This window comes from Protobothrops mucrosquamatus, unplaced genomic scaffold (genome assembly GCF_001527695.2).
Source record: "Protobothrops mucrosquamatus isolate PMUCROS unplaced genomic scaffold, P.Mucros_1.0 scaffold1161, whole genome shotgun sequence".
NCBI lineage: Eukaryota > Metazoa > Chordata > Lepidosauria > Squamata > Viperidae > Protobothrops > Protobothrops mucrosquamatus.
This window is the reverse complement of record NW_015387376.1, coordinates 359287-370705: the sequence shown is the minus strand read 5'-3', so window position 1 is coordinate 370705 and position 11419 is coordinate 359287.

The window sequence follows — 11419 nt, the reverse complement described above, 5'->3', positions numbered from 1 at the left end:
ACCAAGGTTCCAGCAACCAAAGGAATAAATTTGCGGTAGATGGGTTAGGATTCCTGGCTTTGCCTTCTTCAATTGGAGGGGGGGGGGAATGTTTCCAAATTCAAAATAGAACGCCCAACAATCAGCGCTTCCCGAAGGCTTGTGGAGATTGAATTAGGCCAAAGATGGGGAGAAGCAAATCGTGGCCATCTGATGTATCTGTATAAAAGATGCAGCCAGAGGAGTGTGGAAAATCTATTTTCCAGCTTTCTTGTCTTCCTTGTATGGTGGATAACAGGCAGGCAGGTTTTGATGAGGGAGCCAAGTTTGTGTTGAATCTCGGTTATAACAGACTGGGCAGAATTATCCAAGTGGCAAACCTCACTAGAGGCACAGGGCTAATCTTTCCTTTGTTTGGGAAGGAAACAAGGAAGCGAGCCGCATGCTAAAATGTGGTTAACAAGCACCTGATGTGGAAGCCGAGAAGACGCATCATCGGAGTCATTCATTTGGGACAAAAAAAGTTTCCAGTGAATAGGATTGGCTCTTTCCTGTAGCATGGAGAACACTCATGAGACGCCTCTCCTAATAGCATTATAAGCCATTCTTGGTTGCTAAGCACCATTTTCAAGGGGACATTGAGAAGAAAACGCCAAGGCAACCACAGGAAGTGTGGGATTTTTATACTTCAAGGTTTCTTTTTTTTAAAAAAAGAAAAACTTTAAGACATGGGTAAAAATATTTGGCATGGCGAGAAGAGAGGAGTGTGTGGATGCCAAACAGGAGAAGCAGCCAAACATGCACACTGAAACAACCTAATTTAGATTGATGTCGTGAGAGGATTTAGCCACAAATGGCCTTTTGAAATTCTCGGTCAAACTTAATGGCCAGGGAAAATAAGTGGATGATTTCTCACTGGTCTTCCAGCAGAATAAAAATATCTCCAACAATTTGTCAAGGTGGGATTTATCCTTAATAGTAAAGAGTATGACTGATGATGGCACTTTTTCCAGTAGAGTCAATGATTGCAGAAGAACTAGGGGCCAGTGAATGGTTTGGTGTCTTAAAAGCCCTTTCTGGATAAAGGGGAGGGCCTGAGATCACCCATATGTGATCCTTACAGAAGCTCCCCATAAGAAGGCTATAAAATAGCCACGTCTAGTTGTTTTAGAGCTCTGCTTCAGCTATCTTTTGGAACTTTCAAATGGACACTGGGTTTACTCACTTACTTTCTTAATCATGTATGGAAATTGGTTGTTAGCTTCTTTTTAGACATTAACCTTTGGAACAATAAGTCACTGATCATTGGGCGTTCTCCTACAATCATCAGCTAAAGAAGTTCCATGAAAGTTTATAAATTTTAAAAATTATTCTGAAGAAAACAGCAAAAAGATGATTAGTACACTGACTTTGGAAAGTTACAAATGGACTAAGGGTCCAGATGGAGTTGAAATTTTGAAATTAATTATAAGAATCCTTCCTGTGGGTCGTTTCAAATCCTATTAAAATATATATGAAGATTTTAAATCTAAGTGTAAGAAATCTTCCCATGGGAAAATGTTGTGGATTAGAGAAAAACATTATGAGACTTTGAAGGCTGGATGCTAGAGGCAACCAGAAAGAAGTAAAGACTATAATTAAAGGAGAAGAGACTAATACAGAGTTGAGAAAAGTATTTTGACTTTGGAAGAATTCAGAAATATTTGGGAACAATGCACTCATAAATTTCTTTTAAGACTGTCTGCTACCACAAAAATGGGTTGAAAGGAAGAAAAGGATATCACTGAGAATCAGGCTGGATTTGGATTTAAACACGACAAGTCATGTTACACTGGATTTTAAAATGAAACCGGCTGCTCTCTTAATAACTAAAAGAGATATACAAACAATAAATTAGGAAAGTAACTCTCTTGTCCTGGCCTTACAAAAGAGATGTATTAGACTCATGAAAGTATTCCAGAGAAAATAAAAAGAGAGAGTGAAAGAAAATCAGTTTTTGAAACACTATTTAAAGGGAATATACATCATCAAGGTTTTTAAAAATAAAAAAGAAAGAATACAAAGGTGGCTTATTTGATCAAAGTTAAAGGATATATGATGTTCTTCCTAGTTGCTCTTAATGGATTTTTCTTGACCAGGATTGAATGAAAAGCTTCTAAAGATATGTTTATAGGCAAAATATAGGAAGAAGAGATTTGTTTGTGGCATTTTTAGGAAAATGGTAAGTTGCTGTGTTAAAAATAAAAGAACATGTTACTGAGTCATTTGATTAAGGTTAAATTCTATATGTTATTTCTCAGAACTCTTAATGGGCCTTTTTTGATTAGGATTGAATAATGGATCTTTATAATCTGCTTATAAATAAGACATGAAATAAAGGAAGAAGAAATCCTTTGTTGAAATGTTAGAAAAAGTGATAAGTTACTGACATTGTTGGTGCTCATCTTGATGGAGGAAGATGTGTCTTTATATATCTTTTTTTCTTTTCTCTTTGTGTTTTTTCTTCTTTTTTACGGTTTTCTTAGTTTGTATTAGTTTTTTATCTTTGAATTTTTAAACTTCAATCAAAATATTGTTTATTTAAAAAAAGAGTGCTATTGAAATGTTAATCCTCCTGAGATCTTTCCTGTAGGTGGATGAAAGTAGGCATGACTTAAGAGTCATAGGAAGATGAGTAACAGGAAGCATCACCAACAGAATCAGCATTCATCACCTCCAGTGATATAGCAACCTCAAAAACGTCCATTCTAAAGAGATATTTTAGTTATTTTTCAGATAATGCAGAAACGGAGAAAAAGCTTTTTTCACAGGGCAGGAATTTGAGAATTCCAAGGTAGGTACTGAGACAGCATTGAATTATATTGTGTCCTTTTAGAAGGAACAACCCAAGATGATTTTCAGGGTTGTGAAAATCTTCAGAGGGTTGCACCAGACCAATGAAACTTCAAACTGTGGATTCCTTGGTGCTCTCTGAGCTTGATTTCTTTGTTTTGCAGACATTTCATTACCAAACTAGGTAACATTATGAGTCCACTGAGGATGTTACCTAGTTTGGGACAATTGTGATTGAGATGATTGAGAATCACAGAATAACAGAATAACAGAGTTGGAAGGGACCTTGGAGGTCTTCTAGTCCAACCCCCTGCACAAACAGGAGGCCCTATATCATTCCAGAGAAGTGGCTGTCCAGTCTCTTCTTAAAAGCTTCCAGTGATGGAGCACCGCAACTTCTCTAGAGGCAAGTTGTTCTACTGGTTAATTGTTCTCACTGCCAGGACATTTCTCCTTACTTCTAAGTTGCTTCTCTCCTTGATTAGTTTCCATTCATTGTTTCTTGTCTTGCCTTCTGGTGCTTTGCAAAATAAGTGGACCCCTCTTCTTTGTGGCAACCCTTCAAATATTGGAACACTGCCTCCCCATAGGCATCTCTCTCCCTAGAACATCAGATCTACCAAATTAGTCATTACCCATTGCCATTATAACCGAATCCAACCATCTTGTTCTGATTATCCTCCTCTTCTTCTTCTCCTCCCTTCTGCCTTTCCCAACTATCTCTTCCTCCAAAAAGTGACTGCCTTTTCCTTGAACCAGGAACAAGAAGTTATTACAAGGATCTACGTTCCATCCAGTTGTCTTTCTGTTGCTGGAAAAGAAAAGAGAAATACATCAATAGCCAGACAGACTTCATGACAGATTGATCAGGAATTGAAGCTGAAAAATTAGGCCAAGCTTCATTTATACCCTTAATTGCATTTTGCATTCTTTCTGCTAATTTCCCCGCAGGGGCCTTGATATCTGCTAACCTATTTCCACACTCAATGTAATTATATACCGCATCAGATTCAAATGATCCTGTCAAAGTGAGGGAATCAACTACCTCCGCCAACTGTTCATTGGTGTTCCCAAACTCTTACTGCTTTTGCATTTCCAAAATTGATTTAAATTAAGTGAAGAAGAAGTTACTTTTTTTTTGCAAACTCAATTTTAATATGTCAGCTTAAACAAATCAGCTATGATAAAATCTTCGGGGACTGCTTGGCAGCCCTATGGAAATGATGTGCTATTAACTTACTGGATGCCAATTCAGACAACGTTTGTGGGGTCCTTGCTGGATAGTTTAACAAGAGAAAGGCAAGTGGATAGTTAAACAAGAGAAAGACAGAGAAAGGGCAAAGACACAATATATTTACTTTGGATTTATTCTTTTGTTTTATCTGGCTCTCTACATGATAAATGCCCAGTGAAATGATTTTTGCTTGCCACTCTAAAAACAGAAAAGAAAGTCCATTGGCAATGGAGGATGAGTTTAGAAAAGTCCTACCTCATAAATTGTTTACACACATTTTTATTAGTCGCTTAATGTTTCACAGGCCCTCAAGACATAATGAATTTTTTAAAATGAAGAAGAGGGGAAAAATGTCCTTGTAAGTAGTTTTATAGTAAAGAGCTGGTAACCAGTGAATAAAGAAATTGTGCTATTGACAAAACATTAAGGGTCAGATGGAGACGAAGCTGTTTGCAAGAGGAAGGAAGACAAATCTAAATACAAAGAGAGAACAAGGAAGATTAAACTGTTAGACCACATAACATTCCCCAGTGATGCTAATACAACAAGATAAGAATGTAGATTGCCATCAGAAGAAATATGGCTAGGGGTAAAATGGTGTTTTGGAAAATTATTTTATGAATAGCTCGTTGCAAAGAACCATGCAACTTATTCCATCCATCCATCTTTGGATTCCGTTTGATGCAGTATGATGTATTGTGGGTTTTTTCCCTTCCTTCCATTTTTCTTTCTGCAGCTATAAAAAACAGATTAGAGCCAATAAATCATTATGGCACAGATCAGCTTAATTTCCAGCCTGCTATACAACGGATGAGTTCAGATCCCTACAAAGTATGAGAGGAAAAGTCAAGCATGGCTGGAGGAAGGGGGAAGAGTGGCTTCAGCCACACCCTCCTTGCAGCTCCCAGCCGATTAACCTACTCGTGACATGCGTGTAATTATATGCATATAATATATGCACGGCAAAGAATGTTGATAATTACAATTGCTATTTTAAAAATACAATAAGTAATTTTAAAAGAGAGACCAGATGCACGAAAAGTGAAGATGCCGTTATTTAAAGGTTAGTGCAGTCTTAAAAAAATGCCACCATGGGTTTAGTTCTGACTCTCAGGAGACTGGGGGAAAGAGGAAAGGAAAGGAAAGGAAAGGAAAATGGAGGGAAAGAAGGAAAGAGAGAGAGAAGGAAAGGAAAAGAAAGGAAGAAAGGAAGAAAGAAAAAAAGAAAAAAAGAAAGAAAGAAAAAGAAAGAAAGAAAGAGGGAGGAAGGAAGGAAGGAAGAGAAGGAAAGGAAAGGAAAAGAAAAGAAAAGAAAGGAAAGGAAAATGGAGGGAAAGAAGGAAAGAGAGAGAGAAGGAAAGGAAAAGAAAGGAAGAAAGAAAGAAAGAAAGAAAAAGAAAGAAAGAGGGAGGAAGGAAGGAAGAGAAGGAAAGGAAAGGAAAGGAAAGGGGAACGAAGGAAAGAGGGAAGTCATATATAAAAACGTCAAATCCACAACTGTGAAAAAGAAGACTAATTTTCTTGGAGCTCCCAACTTCAGATAAGATGCGAACATTGACTCATAACCTTGATTCAAGGTTTCTGTTACTCTTCCTTTGCCAAGGCTCACGGATGATAGGAACAATAAGGACTTTATTAGTCTTTGCAAACATGCTCCAAACGTTTTCCTCTTTTGCTGCATGAATAAATCAGGTCCGAATTTCCAAGCATGTGACAGACATGTCCTTCCCTGCTTCTTCAGTATTGCTTTCAAGACACACCTCTTGTCCTGGTGATTTACAGATTGAAATGGGAGAGAATTCTAAGCATCTGCTAAGACAAATGAAAGGCTGCAAGATGTTTGCAACAGTGATTAATTCTGTGCTGTGATTCTTCAAGTATACCGACTCTTCAAAGATCTAAGCCTCGCTGGAAGGTCACCGTGTATTTAAAAAGAAACAGTATCTGCCTTATGCGCTGAAAGTTTTTTTTTAAAATAAAAGTTCTTAATTTACTGTGCCAGGATAGATGACAGACAGACAGACAGACGATGATAGATAGATAGATAGATAGATAGATAGATAGATAGATAGATAGATAGATAGATAGATAGATAGATAGATAGATAGATACAGAGAAATGATAGATAGATAGATAATATTATTTTATAATACTTCTCTCTCTGTCTGTCTCTCTGTCTGTCTCTCTCTGTCTCTGTCTCTGTCTCTGTCTCTGTCTCTGTCTCTGTCTCTGTCTCTGTCTCTGTCTCTCTCTCTCTCTCTCTCTCTCTCTCTCTCTTTCCTTGATTTTTCCCAAAATCCAAATTATCTTGTTTCTCAAATAATTCCAGACCACATGTCGGACCCTGAAATCTTTGGGGTAGTCAAGACTTTGCTTTCACTTTTCCTGTTTCCAGCCTTCTGAACTTTGATATTTAGCAGCGTCCGGTGTCATCCCGAGAAAATGTATGCATGAATGTCATTGAAACAAGTTAGCTAGCAGCCATTGATATGACATAAAGCTGGGTGCAATTTTTGTATCCTCGTGGCAATTGGTAAAGAGGGAATATAAAGTCGAGGGGAAGGTTTATAGCTTCTGCCGGAGAGAGTCATCAGCGTGAGAACGTCCAGTGAAGCATTTGCACATTCCATTCATGCGCTGGACCGTCTGTAGGAAAGTTGAGATTCTCTTTTGGCCTTAGCATGTTTCCATGGTGACCACTAGTGAATGCAAGGGAGAATGATATGCCATAAGAACCAACCATTACGGAGGTCATTGTGGGGTGGAAAAGGATGGAAGATCGGGGACAAGGGAGTGAAGATTCATAGCAATCTCCCACATTCTGTTATTGGAGGTATGTTCAAGAATAAATCAGGAAAAGGTCACATGCTCAACCTTGCTTCAACCATTCTCCTCTCAGGGTGTGTTTTACAAACACCAGGAAAACAGTTTGAGCTGACTATAAAATATACAGTGATCTAGAAGTAAGGGTATACTTGGGTGGGATTGTTTTCAAGACTGAAAGATTGGGATTTATTACAGAATAGAAGGCAATGATCCCTCTGCAGGAGGAAGGCTCTTCCAAACCTCAGACAGAATAACAGAATAACAGAGTTGGAAGGGACCTTGGAGGTCTTCTAGTCCAACCCTCTGCACAAGGAGACCCTATACCATTTCAGACAAATTTTTGTTCAATCTCTTCTTAAAGACCTCCAGTGATGGAGCACCCACAACTTCTGGAGGCAAGCCACTCCACTGGTTAATTGTTCTAATTGTCAGGAAATTTATCCTTAGTTCTAGGTTGCTTCTCTCCTTGGTTAGTGTCCATCCATTGTTCTAGTCAAGGCCTATGGAGGTACCTTCTATTCTGTATCAGATTAATTTCCTCCCCCTCCCACAAGACTAACTTCATTGAACTCTCAGAGTTTGTCAGGTGCAAAGAACTGGGACCACATCTTAAGTTCTAGTTAAGATGATTTATTGCTCTTGCCCATGCTGTACACAAGTATCTAGTCAACTTAAGAGTCAGCACTAAATTGATGCTAGAGAAGAGTTAAGGGAATCCAAGAGGGATGACCTGTTATCCCATGTTTACCTACTGACTCTGCTTCCAATGCTGGTTTCTAACCCTTCATCCAATCTTCGACTGGGCAACAATTCAAATAACAGATGTCTCCAAAGGGAACAAGTCCCTGAAGACATGGAAACTTATTTACTGAATCTGCTTCTGAGAAATCAATATATCTCTATCGCTCATCTTAATGGATCGTCTTACATCTCCTGCAGGCTAAATAAAATATGATTTAAAGAACTGGAATAATGGCTTGGGAAACGTTTCAGCCAGCCAGAGGTCAGAAGGCACCTGCATTTTTTATTGTTCTTACTTTGATGACCTACGTATGAAATCTTACTTTATCCAATGAGTATTTCAAGAAGTTGGAGAGTTCTTTCTTCCTCTCTCGGTCTCTTGTGTAGTTTGAAGAAGTATTTGAATTAATCAAAATCTGGGTGGGGGGGAACAACCATGTTCAATCTAGAAGCTTCCCTCCCCCCTTCTTTCCAAGCCGACAAAATTCCCCTCCTTTTGATATACATCATTAAGGCCCTTTCATTTGAAATAGCAACTTCTCTTCTTCTTCAAGCATAGCATTATGGGTTTTTTTTTATCATCCCCATTCATCCCTTTTAATGTGATTTTTTCTTGAAACTGTCATGCAAAGCAGAGATTCTCTTTGTTATTTTCTTCGGCAATCTGAAAGTCGGCATCGAGCATAGATAATGCTTGTTTTATTCTTCTGACAACTATTCATTTCCAGGGAGCTTGCAGATGTGTGGACTTATGGAAACAGGAGAGATGCAATCAAGCAATATTTAAAACAGAGCCTCATTTTTCAAGGTTTGATTGACACAGCAGCATCCTACATCTCTGTCATGCAAAGTGTAATTAGCACCTATGCAGAGAATCAATAGGCTAAGTTGACCTCTGTTGGACACATGCTAGTTGCATTTTCTTTGAGACCCCCCCCCCCAAAAAAAACCCTCTAACATTTTGTAATGTCTGCAATCACCTAGTCCTGATGACCCCAGGCTCCTTACATTTACTTTGATGTAGCTTGATGTAGCCTACCTCCACTGAGAAACATTCAATCTATAAGATTTCCCCATAGGTTCAACCCTTCCTAGCCTCTCACTTTGGGGATGGTATGAATGGCACCCCTTAGTTCTCCTAATAGTAACATGACAAGCTCTTGTGCACCACCAGCTATTCCGTCGTCGGGCTCTTTTGACTGGAAAGCTTAACCTGATTACAACAAAGATTAAAGCTGACACATTTCAGTTTTGAGATTTAGTGGTTACTGAACTCAGAATGGGTTCCTCTCTCGCAAAAAAAGGTCATTAAAGATTTTTCTGAAGCTTACAGGTTTCAAGGGAGCCCGCCACATAATTGCATTTCAACTTTAGATGAATATCAGCGAGGAAAGAACCCTAAATATAGACACTTGGATATATATTTGTGTGCGTTAGTGATTATTAGGTGTCCAAAAACAGAGCAGGGAATACAAAATGTTAGTTGTGAAAAATGCTTCTAAAGCCACACCAGCACCTCTGATTTAAGGACAGATCTGAAGGCCATAAAAATGGCTGAAAACTCAAGCCAGGTAAGAGTTTGTTTCAGGGACTTTCTGGCAGATTGCTACTTTAGTAAGCATTCCATTTAAATGTTTGGCCATAAAATAACTTGTGGGGGGGATAAATAGCAATAGATCACTTTTGGAAAACATCTGGGACCACCTATTGATAGTCGATAATGATCACTCAAATGAACAATTTTTATCAATATGGAGAAGATGGATTGTTTATATTCAAAATAAGCATAGAATGGTGGAATATAGGTTAGGTTTTTAGATAAAAAAATTTCTCTTTTTATATATATATATATATTTCACCTACTTATGTAGAATTATATTTTGTGGAGTTAGGGATATTAATATAAGGTTACTTTTAGATGAATAGTATCCTGGGATTAGGTTTGGGAAGTCCGGGTGGGGGGGGGGTTCAATTGTGATGTACTTGTGATGTGTTTTTTTTTTCTTTATGTTGAAAATAATAAAAAAAAATTTAAAAAAAAAAAAAAAAAAAAGATAGTCGATAATCGTATGTGCTAGAGGTGTTGAAGTGTAATGAAGTGGTGGATTCCCCAGGAGGAAAGGGCTGCATCCTAGAGGAGGAAGAGGCAACTCAGCCCAGCTATTATATGTGGGAGAAAGAGGGTGAAGACAGCTCCTCCCTAATAGCTCACAAAGTATATGGTAGTTGTATCTTCAATCTGGCAAGATTCTGTCTATAGGTGTGAAAACAATAAAGAACTCAGCTTGGAAGGATCACCGGGTGCCACTATTGATTTTGGCCCTGATGACGGAGGGAATTGAAGTCCACACGCGGTGACTGAGTTACTCTGGAAGTTGAAGTCCACCCCTGATGTGATGGACTGTAGTGAAAAGGTGGATTCCCCAGGAGAAAAGGGGTGCATTCTAGAGGATTAAGAGGTAACTCAGCCCAGATATTATGTGTGAGAGGAAGAGGGTGAAGTCAGCTCCTCCCTAATAGTTCACAAAGTATTGTGGAATAATAAAGAACTCAGCATGGAAGAATTGCCATTGTTTTTGGGTTTGGATCTGAGATAGGGTCATCAAAGGATTCTGTTGTGTCCTTCCCTTCATATTCAGGGCAAACAAGTACCCTTGTTCACTTGTTCATAGTCTGAAGGCTGAGGCCACTGATTGATTGATTAAGCCAATGTTAATTCTTTGTGACAATATAGATAGACCTTCTCAAGTTGACCTGACCCTCAGGTCTTCCGATGGCACACCCATCATCACTCTAATTGAGTCCATCTGACTGCTGGTTGTCCTCTTCTCTTTCTTTCCACTTTTCTCAGAATTATGCATATTTCAGGGAACCAATGTGTCCAAAAATTGATACTTTGAGCCTGGTTATTTGTGCCTCAAGTGATTAATCTCTTCTGCGATCCATTTGTTTGGGGGTTTTTTTTTGCTCTCCATGGTTTCTTAAGTACTCACTTGGAGCTTTGTCTGTATAAATAGCGACTAGGGCTTTAAATATCAAGCAAGATTTGATGCGAAACTCTAATTTGCTCCAAATGGCTGAATCAGTTTGAAACGTTGAACTGAAATGATTTGGTTCAAAAGCTACTGATTTGGTCCGATGCACCAGATCAGTTTGGCAATGGATTGGAAGAGCTGGTTTGAAATGCTAATTAGATCGAATGGCTTTCTAATTGAATCTTTGAAATGATTTGATGCATCATATCAAATGAAATGCTTTGAACCGAATCGAGCTTTCAATTAAAGCACTGCACAGCTCTAAATATATATTTTCCATCAATGCTACATCAGAATCAAAATCGGAATAGAGCTGGAAGGGACCTTGGAGGTCTTCTAGTCCAACCCCCTACTCAAGCAGGAGACCTTATGTCATTCCAGACAAATGGCTGTCCAATCTCTTCTTAAAAGCCTCCAGTGATGGAGCACCCACAACTTCTGGAGGCAAGTTGTTCCACTGGTCAATTGTCCTCACTGTTAGGAAGTTTCTCCTTAGTTCCAGGTTGCTTCTATCCTTGATTACTTTCCATCTATTGCTTCTTGTCCTGTCTTCAGGTGCTTTGGAAAATAGCTTGACTCCCTCTTCTTTGTGGCAGCCCCTGAGATATTGGAACACTGCTATCATGTCACCCCTAGTCCCTTTTTCTGTAAACTAGCCATACACAATTCCTGCAACTGTTCTTCATATGCTTTAATCACCAGGCCTTTAATTATGCACATCTTCTCAAAACTGTTTCCCACCATTACATGGGACTCCCTTTCAAATAAAAGA